This window comes from Poecilia mexicana, unplaced genomic scaffold, assembly GCF_051168715.1.
Source record: "Poecilia mexicana isolate PSO_F unplaced genomic scaffold, ASM5116871v1 scaffold_1, whole genome shotgun sequence".
NCBI lineage: Eukaryota > Metazoa > Chordata > Actinopteri > Cyprinodontiformes > Poeciliidae > Poecilia > Poecilia mexicana.
Genome location: NW_028263370.1, coordinates 1,654,387 through 1,678,962, shown reverse-complemented (window position 1 = coordinate 1,678,962; position 24,576 = coordinate 1,654,387). Strand labels below are relative to the sequence as shown.

Below are 24,576 nucleotides of genomic sequence, written 5' to 3'. Positions count from 1 at the left end.
ATCTGCAAATGGAGGGGTGATTTTAACAGAACCCTCCAGGACAATGGTTTGGCCAGGTGGAATAAGGACTGGAGTGGTGCTTAACAGCCTGACAGTTCCTGCATTTCCTGATTGATTTTGCTGATGCCTTAACTGTAGCAGCTTCAGGATCACTCGATACCCTTGGGCCAAGGGTTGAAAATGTACATGGTCACTGCTAAGATGTTGTTCATACAATGGCTCCAGTGTGTTCATGCCAATAAGTACATTAGATGGCCTATCAGGACTAGTATCTGGGACCACAAGAGCGAGCGTTGGTACCTCTATATTTACTCCTATGAAGTCTTCAGGGAATGTGACCAGCTCCATGTATCCCAGATACTGAACAGACTGTCAGGTTGTTACCTTCAACCTGTAACAAATTATCCAGAGGCATTATAGGTTGGTTGCTTTGATTATCATTATAGAAAGAAACTGGAATAGTTGTCACCTGTGAACCAGTGTCTAGAAGGCAGTTACACACATGATCAGAAATGTCAACAACAGCAGCACACTTTGATCCATTCAAGCCTTTGGGTAGTTGAGTGGGTAGTTTTTTAACTTGGGCTTGCAGCCTTGCACATTAACAGTCTTTCCTTTAATAAGTAAAGACTTATTAAAGGAAAGAATTAAAGAAAAGACTTTAATAAGTCTTTTCTTATCCCAGTTTGGCTGGTTCAATTTGTCCCACAACAGGAACCATGCCTAGTTTAACTTCTTCTGAAAGATGTTCTGCTGTCGCTGAGCAAAATGTTTCCTTTTTCTGGCAACAAGAGCAGGGTTTGGTTCATTATTACATTGTGGCTTAATATGACCATTTTCACCACACCTGAAACAATAACCAGGTTTAACATAGACTGGTGGGGACTGTTGGGATGTCACTGTATTGACCCCTTTTACTCTCTGCTTACTGTACGTTACCTTAGGTTGTGATGTAGTCCTGGGCTGGGTGGTGGTGGATGTTAGCTTAGCCAGCTGCCGCTGTACATCTGCCAGTTGTTCTGCTAGCTGCTGAGTCAGTTTGATTAAGGCAGCAACTGCTCCACCATCACCCAGATGTTGTCATCCGGGAAGTTTTAGCTGCCTCTCTGTCCTCTTCAGTATGTAGAAGTAGTAGCAGTTCAGAGAAACTAGGTGGGACCAATTTCTTTTGTTTTAATTGGAGTTCAGCAATCAAGGTATTGTCCCAACAACCCCTACAGAACTGGCTTATGAGGTGCCGGTTTACATCCTTGGCTAAAACACCACCTCGTTTCAGGGCTAAGTTTAATGCTACCTGCAGCCGCTGGAGATATGAAGATGGCTTCTCCCCTGCATCTTGAAAAGTGTCCATGAAACTCTTCTCCATCTTGGACTGCGCCATATGCTGAATCTAATATGTTCAGATACACAGTAGGTGGAGTATCTGAACTTAAATGCTTCAGTATATCAGCGGCTGGGGGAAGTAAACTCTCCACGATCCTCCTTGACCGCTGAAGCTCAGAAACTTATGGGTCTTTTAATAGCAGATCCACTCCTGAATGCCAGGTCTCATAGTCTGCTTCATGTGTTGGTCTAGGCAGCCTTCCAGAAAACACTCGGAGCCTCTGTAGATTGTAAGCACTTTCCTTAGTCTTCATAATGTGTTCCACCATGTAGTGCTGGACTTCAGGTGGTTGGATGTCATCATCGTGAAGAGAAGGTCTCCAGGTCTCCGTCGTGAGGTAGGTTGCTGCTCACTTCTCGGTCTGGGAACTGTAGGATTAGTGCCAGTTGACAATGTTGGCTCTTTCTTCATTGTTGGGTCTGCAGATGCTGCCATAACCTCATACTTCTCATCAGGATCTTCCATCTTGGCAGCTGAGTGAAGTTCAGCAACCGATTGTCCAATCGGAGTCATCGTGGATTTTAACACCTCTGCAAAATCCATGCCAGAAAGCTTTGCAAGTTTCTGTAACTCAAATAAATAAGAATGAGTTTTACTCTGTGCAACATGTTCTGCATATACAACAGTTAATTCAGAGAATAAAAATGTGTCTGACTTCTCAGATGATTTGAGTGAATTAGGGCTGAAACGATTCCTCGAATGATTCGAGTACCTCGATTACTAAAATTCCTCGAGGAAAATTTACCTGCCTCGAAGCTTCGTTAATTTATGTTTTATTAGTTAGCGCACCGTGTTCTGGCCGGGACTTCATTTGCGTTGCGCGGAGCTCTCACTTCCGCCTCTGAGTTGTTGACAAAAGCTAAGTCTCAGCGGCATAAAGTCCAATCTTCAAGATTGGCCCGTGGGGATTTTATTGATTGATGATAATGCCCGACTTTTTATCGTTTTGGGGGAACCAATAAGCATCCTTAAAATGACTGGGGGAATGCCTGGAGTACGGCAGCATTTCTCCTCCGGGGCTGCTGGTTGAAAGCGAACGGCGGGAAGAGCGCTGAGGTGAGCGGATAGCCTGAACAGGGCGGGCGGCTGAGTAGCTGATGCTTACCGTGTAAATGTAGCTTTACCGACGAACCGCACAATAAATTTCATATCCCGGTCTGAAGAAACGGGTGGCGGAGCGCATCGTACATGGCTGGTAGATGAGTTTCTGAGTGTGACTAGTGAAGGTGTCGTAAATATCCCGTATTGCTTCCCCCGTGTTCGTCCCCCGGTCTAACGGTTCGTCAGTCCGCTGGTCTATTTCCTCCCCTCCACCCCATCTTACGTTCGTTCATTCGCCCTCTCCTCCCACTCCAGGCGGCATTTCCCGTATTTTCAAACCCAAAGCGTGACAGGTTAGGTGGCAAGGGGAGTTTAATTAATCTATTAAACTCACTGAAGATGAATACATAAACTAAAAGCTGGATTGTAGACATTTTTTATAAGCATATTTGTGAGCCTGCCTCTTTGTTATTAAATTCAATATAATTTCAGATTTTTCTATAACTTTTCTTCTGGTTAACTTAGAAAGTGAGCTATTATTGTTACAGGTTAGTTTTCTAAACTACAAAAAAGCAACTGTTAGGGATGCTCAAATATGAAAAATCGGACTGATATTGATATCTGATAGTAACACCGGTATTATGCCAGATTTACCAATATTTCATTTTATAATTTTTTTTATCCGATTACTCGATTAATCGTAAGAATAATCGATAGATTACTCGATTACTAAAATATTCGTTTACAACAGCCCTAGAGTGAATATGGTAGAATAGAACGCAATTCACCTACTGCTGCACCGCTGCTAAATTCAACCACAAGCTGGGCCTCAAACTCAGAATCAGCCTCAGAAATGGTTTCACACCTTGTAATTTGACCATATTGTTTCAAAAAGTCAAATACTTCCTCTTTACCATCTTCATCTGAAATGCCTTAAACCAAAACAGAATTGGGAATCTTTAAGGCAAGTTTCATCCATATTGATGATGGCAGAAAAAAAAGGGAAGAGAAAAAAAAATTGTGTTTAACAAAATGCCAACAACCTCCTGGTTAGCTCGCCAAATAATGTCACCTATATTACATCTAGGAACATTAGGATAATTGAGTTATTAATCCAAGTTAGATCCAATCAGAATAATTCTTAAATTAGGTTCGTCTACTGGAGGAAGTGGCAAATTGTAAAAACACAGACAACCAAATAGTGCAAAACTAGTGAATTGTATTAGTATTTACAATATATACAGGTTACTCAAACAGTTCATGAAGTCCAGAATGGTTTTCTTTGTTCAAGGAGTTCCACAGTTCTTGCTGGTAATGAAAGGAGTAACGAAAAAAAAAACAAAAAAAACCCAAAAAAAACCCAGTTCTTTTCAGCAGGTTCCAATCCAGAGTGAAGATTTTTGGCTGAATGTCTCCTACCAATTCGGAAGAAGTTCCTCGGTGATAGGAAGTTGATAGGGTGTGGTATTTCTGTGATCTGCTGTGGGTTAGCTTGCCAGTCTGGACGTTATAATACCAGACAATCTAGGATTTATCCTAGATCTTGAAGTAGAATCCTTGAATGGGAATCTGCAACAAACCTGGTCTGTATAAACAGGCCTAAATTATCAATTCCACATGTCTTATCTTACAATGACATGAGTTTACATAACAGTAATTAAACTTATGCAAATACTCAATTTCTCTTTACACAGTGATAGTGTCTTATAAAGTAAAGAATCTCAATTGAAATGTTTCATCTAAATGATGAAATGTACTTAGATCAGTGTATGACTGAGGTCAAACAGGCTAGGGAGGCTAGTGATAGCATACTAGCTCCCGAACAACACTCACCAGTTCCCAGTTGACAAACTGTGATCGCTAGAACGTTTGGCCGAAACATTGGCACGTCTGCAAGTTAAAAGGCACACAAGTGAATGATGCACAATAGGCGTTAGATAACGACTTTGAAAACAGACCAGAAGCCTACCTGCATATCAGCATCTGACAGCGTCTCCTACCTAGGTTGTTATTCATCAGCCATATAAGCAGCAGCTGACAATCTAGGACGCTGACGTGCAGCTGTCATGTGACTAAAACTGCGCGAGTTTTAGTCACATAGTTAGTTTGTACTGAATAAATTAAGGAAAGGAGGATTTTTATATTTAAGTAAATCTTTAAATAAAATAAACTAAAACTAACAAAATGGAAAATAAAATAAATAAAACTGAATTTAACAAAAATGGAAAAAATTATCCTGGTTACAGACTGTTGGATGTTAAATTCATGAGCAGTAAATGTAAACCCGTTTGAAACTCCCTGCGTCTGGCTGTTCAATCCAAGAGGCCGCTACAGTGAAAACTCAACGCAAGATACCAGATCTTTCTGCAGTGAAGCTGACACCATCCCATCTGGAACGAAGCTGTCTCCTCTCGCACCAATGATCTCACACAGGCAAGATAAAGCATAAAGTTAAAATGGACAATCACAAGAAGCTCACAGCATAACCGAATTGGCGTAATGTCAAGGATAGTTAAAAAGGCTTCTGTGAACCCAAAGCAGTTACAGAAAGCAAATAAAATGTCACTTCCAACAGAGAAAACAGAAAATCCTGTTGACATGCCGTCTAGTTCCAGAGACAGAAAACTAACAGACAAACACCACAGCAGAGATTGTCAAAAAGATGGAAGCCTGTGTTACACTCACAAAAGAAATCTGTGACCTCATAAACAATCGTATAGAGACTATTGATAAAGATTATAATAGTCATCTTGAGAAAGAAAGAGTAAGAGAAACATTAAACAAAGATGAATATGGATCCATCTTTGGTCACACTCAAACTGAAACCATAAACTCATCAAAGTCATCAGAGAGTTCAAGCAGACATTCCAGTTCATCTAGTACTAATAACAGCAAGGCAGATGCACAAGCAGAGCTTGCTGCTAAAGTGGAGCAATCAAAGGCTACAAGGGAAATTCAAGCACAGCAAGCACAACTCCAAAAATTAGAAAATGAATGGAAACTTAGAGTCAAAAATGCTGTCAGAAATGAAGCAAAAGGAAGTGGAAATGCAACAACAGCTGGAACAAGAAAGAGCAAAACTGCAGCAGTTAAAAGAAGAAAAGGAAATGGCTGTAGCAGCGGCTCGTGTGAGAGCATATGAGGAATTTGAACACTGAAAACAATGTTGAAGAAATTGAAGATATTAATTACAGAACTAACCCTGTCTTCTCTAGAGATAAACCCTGCTTAAATCCAGATGCTGCATCACTCCAATCTTACCAATCAGCTCCTAAGGTGACAACAAATCCAGAAACATCCAATCTAGCTGAAACATTCGCCAGCTCATTAAGTATGAGTCGCTTGCCAGTCCCTGAATCCACAGTATTTAGTGGAGATCCTTTGAGGTTTACTGATTGGAAGATGTCATTTATGACTCTTATTGACAGAAAGCCCATCCCAGCAAGTGAGAAGATGTTTTATCTCAGAAATTATCTTGCTGGAGAAGCACGCAAAGCTGTTGAAGGTTTCTTTTATCGAGACTCAAAAAGTGCATACATTGAAGCATGGAAAGTCTTACAAGACAGATATGGAAATGCGTTTATTATACAGAAAGCCTTCCTCGACAAGCTTGCAAGATGGCCAAAGATCAACGCAAATGACTCACTTGCGCAACGTGAGTTTTCCGACTTCCTCCAAGGCTGAAAAGAAGCAATTCCACATGTCCAAGGGACTAGCTATCTTCAATGACTGTGAAGCAAGTGGAGTCAAATAGTTGTAGAGGAACTTGATGGATCAGGTGATTATCCAGATTTTAAATGCTTCACAGAGTTTTTGAGCAAAGACTCAAAAATAGCCTGTAATCCCATCGCCTCACCCCTGTTGGGGGGAAATTTAAAGTTTACCAAAATCACCTTACTATGTTTGTAAAAGTGAAGCCCAGGGCATCACCAGGTGTCCTACTTTCGCATCAAAAAGTGTTGAAGACAAAAGGACATTCATACATGAAAATCGGCTCTGCTTTGGGTGCCTGAGAAAAGGTCATGTGACAAAGGATTGTAAGAGACGACACACATGCAATATATGCAGACGTCGTCATCCAACCTGCTTACATGAAGAGAGGATGGAAAGACCTGTGGAAACAACAACAAATAGCTCCACTTCCACAGAAGAACATGCTAGTCAAGAAACACACAGAGTCGTGTCCCATACATCAACACAGCATGCTTCTGCCACCACCAGTATTGTACCAGTACTTGTGTCTTCATTACAAGAGCCGCACAAAGAAATACTAACATATGCAATGCTGGACACAGAGAGTGACTCAACATTTGTGTTAGAAGATGTCATTGACAGACTGAATGTGGATTTCCATCCAACAAAGTTGAAACTCAGTACTATGACTGCTGTCAACACAATTATTTCCAGCAAGAGTGTTCATGGTCTACAAGTTCGAGGACTTAACTCAGAGAGTTACATCCAACTACACCAAGCTTACAGCAGAGACTTCATCCCAGTAGACAAGTCTTATGTCCCAACAAAATAAACTGCATTGATGTGGCCTCATCTCAGAAACTTAGCAGATAAGTTACCACCCGTTCAAGACTGTGATGTAGGGCTTCTCATTGGATACGACTGTCCAGCTGCCCTAGCTCCACTAGAAGTCATAACAGGTGACAAAAACCAACCCTTTGCACAAAGATCAGAACTAGGATGGAGTATAATAGGCTCATCAAACCCCCACCTAGAAAGACAAGGAAGTCAAATCTTTGTGCATCGGACCACAGTAAAGGAGCTAGCAATCCCATCGACGATTGACATTTTAAAGGTCTTAGAATCAGATTTCATGGAGAGAAGCTATGAAGATAAATATGTGTCTCAAGATGAGACACATATACAGTTTCTCAGCAACAACATCACACAGAAAGATGATGGGCATTACGAAATGTCAGCAAAGGCAGCAGTCTGCCTAACCTACCAAACAACAAAAGACTAGCCCAAGTTCGCCTGCACTGTCTGAAGAGGAAATTATAGGCCAACAAACAATACTACGAGCAATACAAAACATTCATGGAAGAAACCATAAATAAGGGTGATGCAGAGCCTGCCCCTTCAACATCTGAGGGAGAAACAGAGTGGTATCTTCCACATCATAGCATCTACCATCCCAGGAAGCCAGATAAGCTAAGAGTTGTTTTTGACTGTTCAGCCAAATTCCATGGTGTTTCGCTTAATGACACACTGCTTACTGGGCTTGATTTAATCAATCTTTTGTTAGGAGTGCTATGTCGCTTCAGGAAAGAGACCATAGCAATAATTTGTGACATAGAAAGAATGTTTTACCAATTTACTGTCACTCCTGAATCCAGAAATTATCTTAAATTCCTCTGGTGGAAAGGAGGAGATTTGGAGAAAGAACCACAGGAGTATAGAATGGCAGTTCATCTCTTTGGAGCTGCTTCATCTCCAGGATGTGCCAATTTTGGGCTAAAGCATCTAGGACAGCAGCACAAGAGTAACTATCCTCAAGCAGCCACATTTATTGAGAAAAACTTTTATGTGGATGATGGCTTAGTTAGTGTCCCATCAGTAGAAGAAGCCAAGAAACTGATCATTGAGTCACAAGAGTTGTGTAAAAAGGGAGGCTTACGGCTTCACAAATTAAACTCAAACATGGAAGCTGCTCTCGCCTGCTTGGGTCCCTCAGAAGTAGCAACAGCCATCGAGCCCCATGGTTTGGATCCAGCCTCATCAGAGTGTGCACTTGGCATTCAATGGTTGATAAAAAATGACACCTTCATTTTTAACATCGGTTTAAAGGATCAACCTTCTACCCGTCGCAGCTGCTTGTCAATCATTGCTTCACTTTATGATCCTCTTGGATTCATTGCTCCATTCATCCTTAGTGGAAAACTTATTCTTCAAGAGCTTTGTCACAGAGGGATAGGGTGGCACGATCCTCTCCCAGAAGATATAAAGCCATGGTGGGAGAAATGGATAAATGATCTGCAGAGACTGAAAGAGATCTCAATTCCGAGATGTTATCATCCCGCTGACTTCCACAATGTTGTCCGAGTAGAGCTGCACCATTTTTCAGATGCCAGTTGTGTAGGATATGGTGCATGTTCTTACCTGAGGTACATAAATGACAAGGGTGAAGTCCACTGCAGTCTTGTGATAGCGAAGGCAAGAGTTGCTCCTTCAAAGATCACAAGTATCCCAAGATTAGAACTTGCAGCAGCAGTGGTTTCTACAAAAGTCAGTGTTATGCTAAGATGTGAACTTGATATGAAGATAGATCAAGAATTTTTCTGGACTGACTCACAAGTTGTACTAGGGTACATCAATAATGATGCTTGCAGGTTCCACATATTTGTTGCCAACCGTGTTCAACTGATTAGAGATAACAGTGATCCTAGTCAGTGGCATTATGTTGAAACCTCAGAAAATCCAGCTGATTATGCATCCAGAGGTCTATGTGCTTCAGATATTCATTCAACAAACTGGTTGCAAGGACCAAGGTTTCTTTGGGAGCATGAGTTACACTTAACACTCAGTACTCCAACAGAATTGCTTGTCGGTGATCCTGAAGTAAAGACAATTCAGGTGCTTGTAACTGAAGTCAAAAGCAGTAATGACATCCTCGAACGCCTGAATCGGTTTTCCTCTTGGACAACACTTCTCAAGGTGATTTCAAGAATCAAGAGACTAGGCTCAAAGCAACAACATAGCGAACATGTGACTGTTGAGGAAGTACAAAGAGCAGCTGAAACTGTGATTAAGATTGTTCAACAACAAAACTTCCCAAATGAGGTAAAGATACTAGAAGGTGAAAAGAACATTACAAACACCAGCACCCTTTGTATTCTTGATCCCATCTGGTCTGAAGGGCTTCTCCGCGTCAGTGGGAGATTGAAGCAGTCATCTCTCTGTTTTACAGTCAAACACCCAGTAATACTACCCAACAACAGTCATATTACTAAGCTGATTGTGTCACACTACCATGCTAAGACATGCCATCAGGGTCGAGGCCAGACACAAATGGAGCTTAGGATCAATGGATTCTGGGTCATTGGTGGGAGCAAGTTGGTAGCCAAGCTGATACACGATTGTGTGTTTTGCAGAAAACTTAGGCGGCCGATGGAAAAGCAGAGAATGGCTGCCATTCCTAAAGAACGTGTTGAATCCTCTGCACCCTTCACATATAGTGGCATGAACTATTTTGGCCCTTTCATTGTAAAGAAAGCCCGCAAAGAGTACAAAAGATATGGCCTAATTTTTACATGTACTATTAGCTACTACTCTACTCTAGAGCTGTCCATATCGAAATGCTTGAAGATTTGTCATCTGACTCATTCATAAATGCACTGAGATGCTTTATTAGCATTAGAGGAGCTGTACGACAACTGCACTGTGATCAAGGCACTAATTTTGTTGGTGCCAGGAACGAGTTCACACAAGCACTGAAACAATGTGACACTAAGTTACTAGAAGTTTTCTTGGCGGATAAACAGTGTGAATTTGTTTTCAATTCCCCCTCTGCCAGTCATGCAGGTGGTGTATGGGAAAGGCAAATCAGAACTATCAGAAATGTATTGAATGCTACCTTCGCACAGTGCTCAGGCCGACTTGATGACGCATCCCTCAGGACATTGTTATATGAAGCCATGGCTATTGTCAATAGCCGCCCATTAACAGTGGATTGAATCAATGATCCTCAAGCATTGGAGCCCATAACACCAAACCATCTCATTATGATGAAATCTAAGGTTGCTCTCCCTCTCCCTGGAGTGTTTGTCAAAGAGGACCTATATGCCACAAAGAGGTGGAGGAGAGTGCAGTATCTCATTGAACAATTCTGGAGTCGCTGGAAAAAGGAATAATTGATGAACATTTCCATGAGACAGAAATGGCACTCAGCTCAACGCAATCTCAAGAAGGAGGACATTGTCATTATCAAAGACGATAACCTTCCAAAAAATCAGTGGCAACTAGGACGAGTGGTTGACACTGTTCAAGGCAGTGATGGATTGGTCCGTCGAGCCAAAGTTCAAGTCGATGAACGAAAGTCAAATTCTTCTTCTAAACCTTCAATTATTGAGAGGCCAATTCAGAATTTAGTTCTTCCTTTGAAAAATTGATTAGAAAAGATGAACAACTTTTGTGCAGTTTATTTATTTCATGGTAATTTTATGCAACCATATTTAGTCTACATTATTTAGTAGAGTCAAAAAATCCTGTTCAATTCATTTACTCTTTATGTATTACTTTGTTCATTCATTGTAACAGGATTTGGTGGGAGTGTAAATAACTGCTAAATTTGAAAATTCTCCTTGTTCATTGGTCCAACAGTGACTCCTAGTGGTTAATTTATGCTTCCATGTTAAAGAACGGTAGATTTCTTCTTTGTTTATTCTGTGGTTACCTAGCAACACCCTGCAAGATGAGACAACGTTAGATTATAAAGAAACCCGGAGAAAATCTTTAAAATAGCGCCCTCGGAAAGCAGAATGAGGTATAAATATATGTAATTGTGATTTGTAATAAGAAATGTTATAGGTTTATTTAAGAAACAGTAGAATGTTGTGGTTTATAAACGAAACTATATATTAACGAGTTAAAGGACATAACATTTTTTTGTGTATAACTAAATATTGATATGTTTATTTTATACAAGAGCTGAGTATGTCCAACGGTTCTGTATTCTTTTGTTTTATGCTACAGTTTTCACGGTGTCAATGGAAAGAAAGGTTGAGATTAAATTGCACCCGTTTGAAACTCCCTGCGTCTGGCTGTTCAATCCGAGAGGCCGCTACAGTGAATATTGTGCTAATTATCAGTATTGAACCAAACAAAGCAAGGCAGATGCAAGCCTTTAAAATTGTGAGTCTTTTTATGGATCAAATAGACTCAAATATTGTAACAGCAGCTGCGCGAGGGGGCCCAAACAAATTTTTTTGTCAGGGGGCCCAAGATTCCTGGCATCGCCCCTGTCCATATGTGATCGACTTTGTCATTGTTTCGTCGGATCTGTGGCCACATGTCTTGGAAACTCGGGTGAAGAGAGGAACGGAGCTGTCCACTGACCACTACCTAGTGGTGAGTTGGCTCTGGTGGTCGGGGATGATGCTGGTCAGACCTGGCAGGCCCAAACGTGTTGTGAGGGTCTGCTGGAAACGTCTGGTAGAGTCCGCTGTGAGACGGAGCTTTAACTCCCATCTCCAGCAGAACTTTGAACACATTCCGGAGAAGGTGGGGGGGGAGGGAAGCGGAAGAGTTTTGTTGTGTTTGTAGTGCGCATATACACGAAACCACCGAATGTTTTCTCTGACAATGGCACAGATTGAAAACGGGTTCCAGAGTGCGATGTTTCTGAAATGTACCGTTTTCCGTTGTCGTGTAAACCGAGAAAACGGATCTTTTCTTCCAGAGAATCCCCAGCTCATGCATAGTATGACGCAAAACATAGCTGCTTCCTACAATCCACAGAAGAAGAAGAAACTACTCACAATACTGGTGTTACTGTTTCCCCATCAGATACGGTTCCCTCAGCGTCTCTTCACCGCTCCGCACCACCCAGGTGGCAAAATACACGGCTGCTTGTTCAGCCTCTTATCTAGAGAACTACGGACCAGCCCCGGCTCCATACGAGTTTAACAGGGGCGAGGGGGCATCAACTTATTTTGGGGGGGCAAAATTAGTCTACGTAGCTGAACATAGACAACAACATCAATAGCATACAGGCTACTTGTTGACAAGCTTAACGTGGTGTATTGATATTAGCTAGTCATCTTTTAGCTATCATTACCTGCATCCAACAGCTTTACTCAACTCAGTCGGTTGGTTTGGGTAAAAAACTGTGCAAAGTTATTTACGTTTTGCTGGTTTGCTGCCATGATTCTAACACACCTGCGCAGCAACAGCAGGTCTCCTTCGCTCCCGCACAGGTGTATACCCGGCGCGAGCGTCTCAGCGTTAATGTTGCGTTTGAAGGCGGCTCGGAAAAACAGGTTACGACTTGTTAGCAACGGATTAAACTGTTTTTAACTGCTGGAAAAGGTGACAGAGGACACGGATATGGGAAGGGCGGGAGCTCCTATTTTATCAAATTTATATAGGAATAGCAGACTGTTGGCCATTCCAAGGTAAAAGCAGTAAACAGCTTCCAGTCCGGGGCCCGCTACGGACACCAAGAAAGCTCAAACAAGGTGTTGCAGCAAAGTTATCCCACTTTTTCCAACTGCATGCACCCTAATCAGACGCACACAATGCGTGTTTTCTCCCAATCTATGGGAGAACGGTACCTGATAGGGAAACACGAATCCACATCCCTTCAAGTAGAACCTTTTTTTCACCACATGCGCACTCAGTTTCAAAGAACCTAGCACTAACTAGGTGCAGCAAGAGCATTACACGTTTTCAATGTGTGCCGTTACTGTGTAAACACAGATCGTAATTAGAACGTTTTCGTGTAAACGATCCAACAAAAACGGAACAAAACTTCCGTTTTTGTTGGATCGTTGTCGTGTAAACGCCCCCTGAGTCTGAGTGGACCATGTTCTGTGCCTCCATTATCAAGGCAGCCTTTCGGAGCTGTGGCCGCAAGGTTTTCTGTGCCTGTCACGACGGCAACCCTCAACCCATTGGTAAACACCTTCGGTGAGGAATGCTGTCAGGCTGAAGAAGGAGTCCTATCAGGTTTTGGCCTGTAGGAGTCCAGAAGCTGCTAATGAGTACCGGCAGGCGAAGCGGCACGTGGCTCGAGTGGTTGCTGATCAAAAACTCGGGTGTGGGAGGAGTTTGGAGAGCCCTTGGAGAAAGACTTCCGAATGGCTTTGAGAAGATTCTGGTCCACCATGAGGCGCCTCAGGAGGGGGAAGCAGTACAGCACTAACACTGTTTATAGAGGGGATGGCTAATCTCGACTCGGGACCTTGTGAGCCAGTGGACAGAATACTTCGAAGACTTCCTCAATCCCACCAACATGCCTTCTATTGAGGAAGCTGAACCTTGGGACTTTGAGTCGGGCTCTCCAATTTCTGGGGACGAGGTTGCCGAGGTGGTTAAAAAGTTCCTTGATGTCAGGGCCCCAGAGGTGGATGAGATTCGTCCTGGGATCCTTAAGGCTCTGGATATTGTAGGGTTGTGTTGGCTGACGCGACTCTGCAATATCGCATGGACATCGGGGGCAGTTCCCTTGGATTGGCAGACTGGGGTGGTGGTCCCCCTATTCAATAAAGGGGCTGGAGGGTGTGCTCCAATTACAGGTGGGTCACACTCTTAAGCCTCCCTGGCAAGGTCTATTCAGGGGTCCTGGAGAGGAGCATTTGTTGGATAGTCGAACCTTGGATTCAGGAAGAGCAGTGTGGTTTTCGTCCAATGTTCCACGACTGTGGTCGTGGAACATTGGACCAGCTCTACACCCTCAGCAGGGTCCTGGAGGGTGCATAGGAGTTCGCCCAACCGGTCTACATGTGTTTTGTGAACTTGGAGAAGGCGTTCGACCATGTCCCTCGGGGATCCCTATGGAGGGTTCTCTGGAAGTATGGGGTACCGGGCCCTTTGATACGGGCTGTGAGGTCCCTGTATGACCGGTGTTAGAGTCTGGTCTGCATTGCCGGCAGTAAGTCAGGCTCGTTTCCGGTGAGAGTTGGACTCCGCCAAGGCTGCCCTTTGTCACCGATTCTGTATATTACTTTCATGGACAGAATTTCTAGGTGCAACCGAGGTGTTTAGGGGATCCATTTTGGTGGCCTTAGCATCTCTGCTTTTTGTGGATGATGTGGTCCTATTGGCTTCATCAGATCGTGACCTGCAGCTCTCACTGGAGCGGTTCACAGCCGAGTGTGAAGCGGCCGGGATGAGGATCAGTGCCTCCAAATCCGAGGCCATGGTCTTGAGCCGGAAAAGGGTAGAGTGCCTTCTCCGGGTCGGGGCGTTGTCCTGCCCCAAGTGGAGGAGTTTAAGTATCTCGGGATCTTGTTCACGAATGAGGGAAGAAGAGAGCGGGAGATTGACAGGCGGATTGGTGCAGCATCTGTAGTGAAGCGGACACTATACCGGTCCGTCGTGGTGAAGAGAGAGCTGAGTCAAAAAGCGAAACTCTTGTTTTATCGGTCAATTTACGTTCCCACCCTCATCTATGGTCATGAGCTTTGGGTCATGACTGAAAGAACGAGGTCCCGGATACAAGCAGCTGAAATGGGTTTTCTCCGTAGCGTTTCTGGGCTCTCCCTTAGAGACAGAGACTCCCTCAGTCGGGAGGGACTCAGAGTAGAGCCGCTGCTCTTTCACGTCGAGAGGAGCCAGTTGAGGTGGCTGGGGCATCTGGTCAGGATGCCTCCTGGATGACTCCCTGGTGAAGTGTTCAGGGCACGTCCCCGGGGCACCTGGAGGAGGCCCCGGGGAAGACCCAGGACATGATGGAGGGACGATGTCTCTCGGCTGGCCTGGGAACGCCTTGGGATTCCCCTGGAAGATCTGGAACAAGTGGTTCGGGAGAGGGAAGTCTGGGCCTCCATTCTTAAACTGCTATCCCCACGACCCGACCCTGGATAAGAAAATGGATGGATGGATGGATAAATTATTTATGGATGGATAAATAATTTTATAATATTTAACAATAATATTATTTATTATTATTATATTATTAATATTATTTAACAATAATACACCCTAATAATAAATATTATTATTTAACAATAATAATATTATTATTAAATATTATTGTTAAATATTATTTTACTGGTTGCAGGTTTTTCAGTTGTACTTTTGACTGAATAGCTGCTGTATTTGTGCCTGCAAATATTTTACCAGTTTAAGTCTAAATTAGGTGAATTTATTACCAGATAATTTTGCCAGGTCACATAGTAGCATTTATACTTATAGTGAAAAATTCACAGCCAATCCAGATGATCGGCAATGATCCACCCTCATGGGGCCGTATCAGAATCGGCAGCAAAAAACCTGATCGGATCATCCCTAGTTTAGATCAAATCATTGTCATATCTGCAAGTCCGTCTCAAGGTAACTAAAGCTGAACAGATTACTGAATATCTTCCAGAACTAGGAACTTACTGTTTAATCAACATTTCACTGAAAGCCAACAGATTTCATTCTACTGAAATGAAAAGGTTCTAGTTATGACACAAGTGAAGTTGAAGCATTAGGCGCATTCGCACTGCACGGAACGGTACGGAACGGAACGGTTCCGAGCGTGTTCGCATTACAACTTGCAACCAGTTCCACCTGGCCCCATGGAACCACAAGAGCTGTGGTTCCAATCGTGCCGGCCAAGCGGTTCTGTTTAGAACCAGCAGCTGATTGGCCGCTGGTTGTTAGTCAGACATTGATTTTCCGTTGACAGCTGGCTCTCACTACTATATAGTTTTAAAAATAATGACGTCCGGCACCGCTTCGATGGCACCCTCAGTGTAATGCGAACACAACAGGGCTGGAACCGTTCTGTTCCGTACCGTTCCGTGCAGTGTGAAAGCGCCTTTAGTGACAGTTTTAACCTCTACTTTTCCCCCTCTGCCTCACCACAGTGAAGTCCCTCAACACCCTGCAACAGGATTTTTTCATGGCCATGAGCTGCTGATTCCTGTGAAATCCAATCACTGTAGGTTATTAAAGCAGATCTTCAGCCTCCTTAGTGTGGAACATTTTGAAATGCACTGAGAGGGAAAGCAGACTGCTTAACTCTCATTAAGATATTCTAGGTCAGTGGTGCCCAAAGTGGGTCCTGGAGGTCCGGCATCCTGCATGTTTTAGTTCTCTCCCTGCTTTAGCGCACCTGCATCCAATGATGGCTCATTAGAAGGCCAAAGGAGAACATTGACTTGCCGAGGAGATTGTTACTACCACCAGGGAGGGAACTAAAACATGCAGGATGTCGGTCCTTGAGTTCCCACTTTGGGCACCCCTGTTCTAGATGTTAGTCACAAAGAAGCGCAGACATCTTCCTTTTATAGATGATTCTGCAGGGTATGTGAGTATGAGTCCTTAGTCTGTAATAAATGGAATGTTAAGATCTGGCTATGTTTGAATTTGGTTTTGGATTTTGTCATTTTTGGTGTTCCTTCGTTCTATTAAGGCACTTTTCCAGTAGCCCGTCTCTAAGCAGTTCGGTCGCGGTCCACATCAGTACGGTTCAGGTAGTGAGCTTTTCCATTTATATGTTCTGTTCCTCGTTGTTGTGGGTGCAGCAGCTGTGTTCAATACTCTGCTGATGATCTGCAGCAATAAGGAGGACCTCGAGGTTTTAGTTCTGGACTCAAATAAACCAAGATATTGAATTTTGTCTTAAACGTATTACTGGCCCAAACATAAAGAATCAGATCAGTTTATTGTTTTGCAGTACATGTTAATATAATTTATTTCTGAAACTATATATGTGCAGCCTTTTGGATTTATGTAATGCAGTCATTACATAAACAAATAGCCATGCCTCGACTTTTTTTTTTTAATCCAAAGGAAAAATAAAATTCACATCACAAGCTACAATTAGTTCTGGTGTTTCACATTGTCAGTAGGAAAGTGCAGTCCGTCAGAAAACTGACAAGCTTCTCCGTTTCTCTCTTCTTTATTACTGCCCTTCTTAAGAGCCACAAGCTGATAGTAGAGCTGCTAAATCAAGATAATTCAGCTGCAAAACTTACCGCATGTGTTCCTGGTGCTGATTGCAATTAAACTCTGATAACAAACTGCATGTATGTGGTCCAGCGGCATTTTAGCTTTAATGCGAAGTTGTTTTCAGTTTTCAGGGACATAAATATTGAGCCAATCAATTAATGTGGTCAGCTGTCAATCAAATGGTTTTGGTGCCGTACCCTGATCGATCCTACTAGTACTACCCCTGAAGTAGATACTAAACTCTAAGAACAGCTGGGCTGAGTCGCACCGGATCAGCTAATGGCCGAGGCAGACCGGGACTGAACTGGTTAGGGGCTAGTGGAAAGGCGCATTTAGTTCTGCCTTGTGTCCATTTCAGTAATCTCCTCAGTCTGCCTCCTGCTCCCTTCACTCACACCTGCATCCTGTTTGCTCCCACATCCCTTCTGCGTTTTGGTCCATCCTCCAACACACACACAAACTGACAGTAGGAACCCGCCATAGAAAGGACCAAGCAGGATCTGCTTCTCCTCTACCTATGTACCAAATTTCAGATCTGTATGAGCTACAGTTTGTCCTGTCTCACGTTAGGTGGTGCTGTAGAGCAATCTGGCCACATCCACTTGCAATTCCACTAGAATCCAAAATGTTTAGTGACAATTTTGGGGGAAGTTTGGTGAGTTTTCAAATATGTTAAAGCCTCCAAAAAACCATGTACCTTTTCAGAAAAATAATAAAAAAAATCCTGCGATTAAGTTAGGCCTTCGCAGCACTTCGCTGCTGGGGCTTAATAAATCTAACAAAAACATCTAACCAAACATCTAACTCTGTGCTTCTACACAGAGAAGCACAGAGTTGATGGGAATTAACTTAAGGATCCAGGGGATTGTGAATGAGACTGAGGAGCTTAACCCTTGTGCGTGCGGGGACTGAGGCAAACGTAGAGGAGTATAGCAAATGATACAAGTTGTACATGTGTGGGGTCAGTTGGACCCCATTTCCACATACATTTCTATACTAGGGAATTGTAAAGACCTGGGCTGATGAGTTACTTAATTACAGGTGAGTAGTTAGTAGTGAAGCTTCATGAAGCAATGAAGCTTTCCAGCCCTTTGCTTTGCCCAAAGGTTCGTTACTCGATGCTTCATTCATCACTCACTAGTGACATCTGCGGGTGAAACTGTAACAGCCTTGTCACTCACATAGATCATACTTAAAAAAATCAGTAAATGCAATATTGTCAAAGGTTTTGTCAAGCTCTTGTTTAGTAAAAGGAGAGTCAGTTAAATCTTATTTAATTGTAATCAGTTTTACTTATTAAAATGACTTGTAGCCAAACTAATGCTGGTATATGTTGACTGTCAGTTATGTTTCCGTTTATCGTAGGGTGATCTGAGAATAAAGACATTTGCTGTTTTAGTGTCTTGGGAGTCCAGTGCTTGTTGGGACTTCCTGACAAAAATATTCTTCAAACAATTCTCTTTTTAGCAGATATCCAGTTGGCTCTCATCCCTTATATTAGCTAACACTAATATATCTTTGCTGATCAAATTACAAATAATAGTGGAAATTTCCAGAAGGTGAGGATTTTGGAGGTGGAGGGGTTAATTATTTTAAATTAAGCATTTTATTGTGAGTGATCATCTCAAAGTACTCCCAGATGTCAGAGATTTTCCTCTTGTTGGCTCCATTTCAGACAATCAATCAATTTTATTTGTGTAGCACAATTCAGCAACAATGCAGTTCAAAGTGCTTTATATCATAAAAACACATTACATTTTGATGAGTGAAATCAAAATCATCAATATTCTGTTGGTCGGTGTTCCTTTTATTTCATCCTCTGCTGATGACAAATACTCTCCTCTGTTGCTCTGATGAGCAACCAAATTACCTACAACAACCCGTGAAGCAGTACTTATCACCGTGCTTTTATTTTGAAAACAGACACGTAAAATTAAGCAGTTATGTGTCCCATGTAATATGAGGCATCATTTGGTGTCAGTGACGTGGTTTTCAGCAAGACAACACAAGCATTGAAGTGGGGTTTCATCTGACAAGACCCCTTTTTACTTTGTACACGCCTCAAAGCCTGGATTCAGCTGTCCCATCTCTAGTCTCCATGCAGGAGCCATGAGGAGGAGGGAAAGAGAAAGTGGCACTGAGGAACAGGAAATAATACTAACTCTAGTGAATAACTGACTAAAGAAACATGATAACCTGGAACAGAAAATAACGAGAAACAAGGGTAACACTTTATTTGACAAGGTGTGAATAAGCCTGTCATGACACCATCATAAACATGACATAACACCTGTCATGAACATGAGTAAGTCTTCATGAATATTTATGACTGTTGTCGTAAAGTGTCATTCGGTAAATCATGACACTTTTAATATAAAGTTGACATTAATCAAAATGTCTTCGTTATGACAACTTAAGAAAACTTTATTTATATAGCACCTTTCACAGACATGAAAAGTCACAAAGTGCTTTACAAAAAATACAAAAGTAAACATAACACTAATAAAAAGAATCTAAAATGAGTGAACAAAAACTAACTGGAAGCTAATCTGAAGAAATAAGTCTTGAGACTTTTTTGAATGAGTCAGTTGAATCGGAAGAGCGCATTAATAGGGGGAGAGCATTCCAGAGCTTTGGGGCCAACACCTGAAATGCTCTATCACCACGGTTTTTAAAATACGTTCTGGGTACTGTCAGCAGCATCTGATTAGAAGACCTCAGAGTCCTAGACGGACAGAGAGGCTTCAAAAGGTCCAATATATATTTAGGAGCCTCACCATGAAGTGCCTTAAAAGTTAAAACCAAAATTTTAAAATGAGTCCTAAAATACACGGGGAGTCAAATCAGAGAGGCCAGAACAGGAGTTATGTGAGCTGTTCTGTGGGTTTTAGATAACCCTTGTGCGTGCGAGGACTGAGGCAAATGATACAAGTGATACAGGTGTGGGGTCGGTTGGACCCCATTTGTAAACACAAGGGTTAAAAGCCTGGCTGCAGTATTTTGCAGACTGAAGGCAAGCAATGGAGAATTTACTCAGACCTGCTAAAAAGCTATTACAGTAGTCTAAACGAGAAGAAATAAAAGCATGGAAAATCATTTCTAGTTCCTTCAATGATAAAATAGCTTGCAGCTTTGAAATATTCCTTAAATGGTAAAAACAATTGCAAACTAACAGCTTGCAATGATTGTCCAAAGACAAAGAACTGTCGAAGAAAACACCTAAATTTCGGAGACTATTTTTTTCTGAAGAGTTTAAAAGCCTAAGATGCTTCCTGATTTCAGCAATTATATCATCAGGAGCTACGATAAGCATCTCAGTCTTACTTGCATTTAACTGCAAATAGTTGTTATTCAGCGTTATTTTGATGTCTGACATCAGTCAATTTATAAAATTCAGAGGATCGAAACGAACAGTATATTTGAATATTGTCAGGATACACATAGTATGAAATATTACTGTAATGATTTAAAATGAAACCTAGAGGGTGTAAGTACAATAAAAAGAGGAGTGGGCCTAAAACTGAACCTTGGGGCACCCCACACAACAGCAGAGCAACATCAGAGTGAATGTTATTCATAAAAACAGTAAAAGACCTATCAGATAAATAAGAAGTAAACTAGTTTAAAACGGTGCCAGAAATACCAAAAATATCCCTTAGTCTGTTAATAAGAACAGTGAGATCCAGTGTCAAAAGCTGAAGTCAGGTCCAGTACACAAACACAGTGCAGTTCCAGAATCAGCTGCCATCAACACATCACTAGAAACCTTTAAAAATGCTGTTTCTGTGGAATGCAATCTTTGAAAACCAGATTGAAAAATGTCCATAAGATCATTTTCCTCTAAAAAAAAGTTCATTTGATGTGCTACAACCTTCTCAAGGATCTTTGACATAAAAGGAAGTTTAGAGATAGGTCTGTAGTTTTCAGGCAGAGACAAATCTTGACATTAACCCAGACAAAAATATATTCGTTATGACAACTTGACGTTATCCAAGACAAAAATGTCTGTTATGACAACTTGACACTAACCAATAATCATCATACGTCATAAATATGTCATATGTCATTAAGTGTTATTACACTGTCAAAAGCTTTAACAAAACAGTAATTAATATTTCCCCTACCTGAAATAAAGCTGAAGTAGGACCAATGTTACACGTCTCTACTTATAGTGACAAATATAACAAATTATGTTTTTTGTTTTTCCATTTTTTTTTTCTTCTTCTGAAGACTTTCTGCTTTCCCTTGATCTTGGAGAGCCTGTAATGACGAACAGTCAGTGAGAGAAAGAAAGGACAACCGCCGTCTTCTTCCCCAAACTCTGTCTTTATTACAAATTATTGAAATCATGAAATTATTAACATTTCCTAGAACAATCACATTCCTGTGTCCCTTCTTCTGCTACAAAAAAAAAACACACACAGCCTTCACCTGCGTAAAAAGGTATCAACTCTCACCAATCAATCCAGAGTGCAGCGATGTACATTAAAAAAAACATTTCTCAAATAAGAGGATTAATTATGTTGAATACTGCAAGAGGGAGATGTAATAATGAACAAAACCTTAAGCTCGCTCTAATGTGTTTTCAATAACTACTGTCCGACTGAATAAACTACAGTTTAATTGATTACATAGCAAGGGAGAAAAAGTAACGTCTATAGTAATAATAATAATAATAACAATAATCATAACAATAATAATTCCCTTTTAACAGATAAAACAACACAATGTATCTCAGTGTACCAATGTTTAATCGGGGAGTGGAACGGAGCTAAAAGATACATGTAGCCATCTTCAGAACGGCCGTTATGCGACCGTTGTAGCCAAAATGTAGCTAACTGCGATCCTAACAAATCCTTTTTTTCTTTATTTATTTTCAATGTTTCAGCACATCTATCTATCAAATTACAAATCATATCCAAATATACATTGTTACTCCACATTTTTAAAGGGGGGGCAGCACTCACCAGTTCACACTACTAACCTGTAATGACGAACAGTCAGTGAGAGAAAGAAAGGACAACCGCCATCTTCTTCCCCAAACTCTGTCTGAAGAGCGAGGGGCGGGGCTCCTCAATTCCGGTCTCCTGGTGAGACGTTGCCCGAACCTTCGTTACCTTTTTTTTTCCTTTTATTTATTTAACAGGGTATTTTGGTAAATTTAAGTTTAAAAAAAAAAAAAAAACAACAAAAAAAACCCATATATGTAATTAATTGCAATACTATTAATTTCTGTGTGGTGGCGTATATTCTTAAACAGATTTTCTGGACTATCACCAAGTGATAATTAAATTCTCCCACTTTATGGTGTATCACACCAACAATAAAGATTTCATTAAGCTTTATAACAGTCAATAATTACATCAGGTGGAACAAGTAACACCAGTTATGAAGATGTCATTTAGTGTTATTACAGTGTCATTAACATTATTGCTCACCTCAAGTAAACTGAAACAAGTAGCAACAGTTATAAAGATGTCATTAATTGTCATTACAGTGTCAAGTGCTATATTAACATAGTCATTAATGTTAAGTCTTACCTCAAGTGAAGTGGAAAACACTGGACTACTTATAACTACCATCATAAATGTAGAACAAACCCTTTGTACATTGGAATAAAACAAAGGATACAGAGGGGTTAACTTCTGGTCATATATTGTAACCCTGAAATACTGATTGAAAAACTAAAACAGAATTACTTATTCTTTAACTTAAGAAAATATGTTCTTTCAACAGTCCTAACATTTTTTGCTTTGACTGTGTCAGCCATCTCCTTCATTATAGTCTTCCTATAACACTCTGAAAACAGAGCAATTTTCTTCTTGCCTTAATTTCCATGAAGCAGCTCTTTAAAGGTGTCTGGAAATGCTCAGAAATTATAGCTGTTCTTGCAATAGTTGTGGTCAATGCTAACCATGGCGAAAGCCTTTTCATGAATTCAAACTTGGTGAATCTCTTCTGGACATTCTCATGGTGGGTGATGACTCAATCCACTGTGGTCACTCAAAAACAAGAACAAAAACAAATAAACAAAAATGTAATGTGATCTTAATTCAGCATTTATTTAAATACCATTCCAAAAATGTCCCTTGCTGCACACTGTCAGAATGGTAGACTGGCAGACAAATGTCTAATTAACATGACTGGTGGTTATAAAGTGCAATACAATTATTTTTTAATACAAGTAGCATAATAACTGGAGCTGAACAACATTATTCTGGCTGCATGAATTGGCAGAAATTCATACAGCCTGTTGTTATTCAGATTGCATCATTTAATGTATAGTTTTGGGCACATGAATGGATCTTTTCACTTAATGAGCATTCAAAATTATTTCCAACCAGATACTCTGGCTTATGGCTTAAGAAGTGTATAATAATATAAATAAATAAACACCTACATTTGACAACAATTAGTTGTCTAAAATGTAACTTGTTAACTCAGCTGGTGAATGTTGATTCCTGCTCCCCCTTCTCCACTTACATGTCTCCTCACACCCCCTACAACTGGAAAAAATATTAACACAAAAATAACTTACCTAATTTTCTTGGGGAATATTTCATCTGCTTCTTTCTCTTTGGTCAAACAGAAACTTCTTTCTCTGGTGGCTGGTCCTCATTATCATCCTCCACACTCCTAGCATGTCTTCATTAGCCAACTTTGTCCTCCCCACCATGTGTCCTTAGGCTAGCCTGGGTTTTCATGTGGCTAAACTTGCCAAAGCAAAGAACACAAACTCTGTGTCACATCAGCCAAGTTGCTAAATAATGCACATGAAGGATAACTTTGACTAACATATTCGCTTTTAATTTATTAGATCAAAATTGGAGAGAAAAAAACTATTTGCCTGTCTTTAAAATATGTTTAATATTGAGGGCTAACGTTACAGTAATGGAGATTAAAAACTTTAGCTAAAATTAACTAACAGCAAGGTAGGATTGGCTTGAATTGCTTATAGCTAACATTACAAAGAAAGAGAATATAGTCAATGTTATTTTCTCAAAGAAAATATAGAGTTAATAAGACACATACCTCATATTAATTGGGTGATAAACTTCGGCTTATTTTTAAATAACTTCCATCTTGTGGTAGATTTCTTCTTCACTAACACACTGCTCGACTGTTTGTGCACTGCTGCCTCTCACTGGTGGAGATGGTGTATTCCATGCTTGTTTCAAATGCTAAGTTCTTAAGTTCTTTGTAGACATCTTGCTGTAAAACTTCAGATCAATTAGATCAATTATAAATTTAAAACTAAACAAAATGACAGAGCAATATAATATTACCAGATAAAGCTACATATTTTTTAAAGTTTAATCGGTAATACTTTTATAACAAACTTATGATAGATCACAATTTCTTGGTTAATGTCAAGCTGTCATAACGAAGACATTTTGAATAATGTCAACTTTGTATTAAAAATGTCATTATTTACCGAATGACACTTTATGACAACAGTCATAAATTTTCATAAAGACTTACTCATGTTCATGCCAGGTGTTATGTCATGTCAGTTTTATTCACATCGCGTCAAATAA

The 24,576-nt window shown here is 40.9% G+C and overlaps 1 protein-coding gene and 1 pseudogene across 1 annotated transcript in view; one reads left to right on the top strand and one right to left on the bottom strand.

The window, feature by feature from the left end:
• LOC106908529 (voltage-dependent T-type calcium channel subunit alpha-1H-like) overlaps positions 1–24,576 on the top strand; it is a 290,955-nt gene that overhangs the window by 130,640 nt on the left and 135,739 nt on the right. The window lies entirely within an intron of this gene.
• Positions 839–1,849, bottom strand: LOC148161022 (paraneoplastic antigen Ma1-like; annotated as a pseudogene).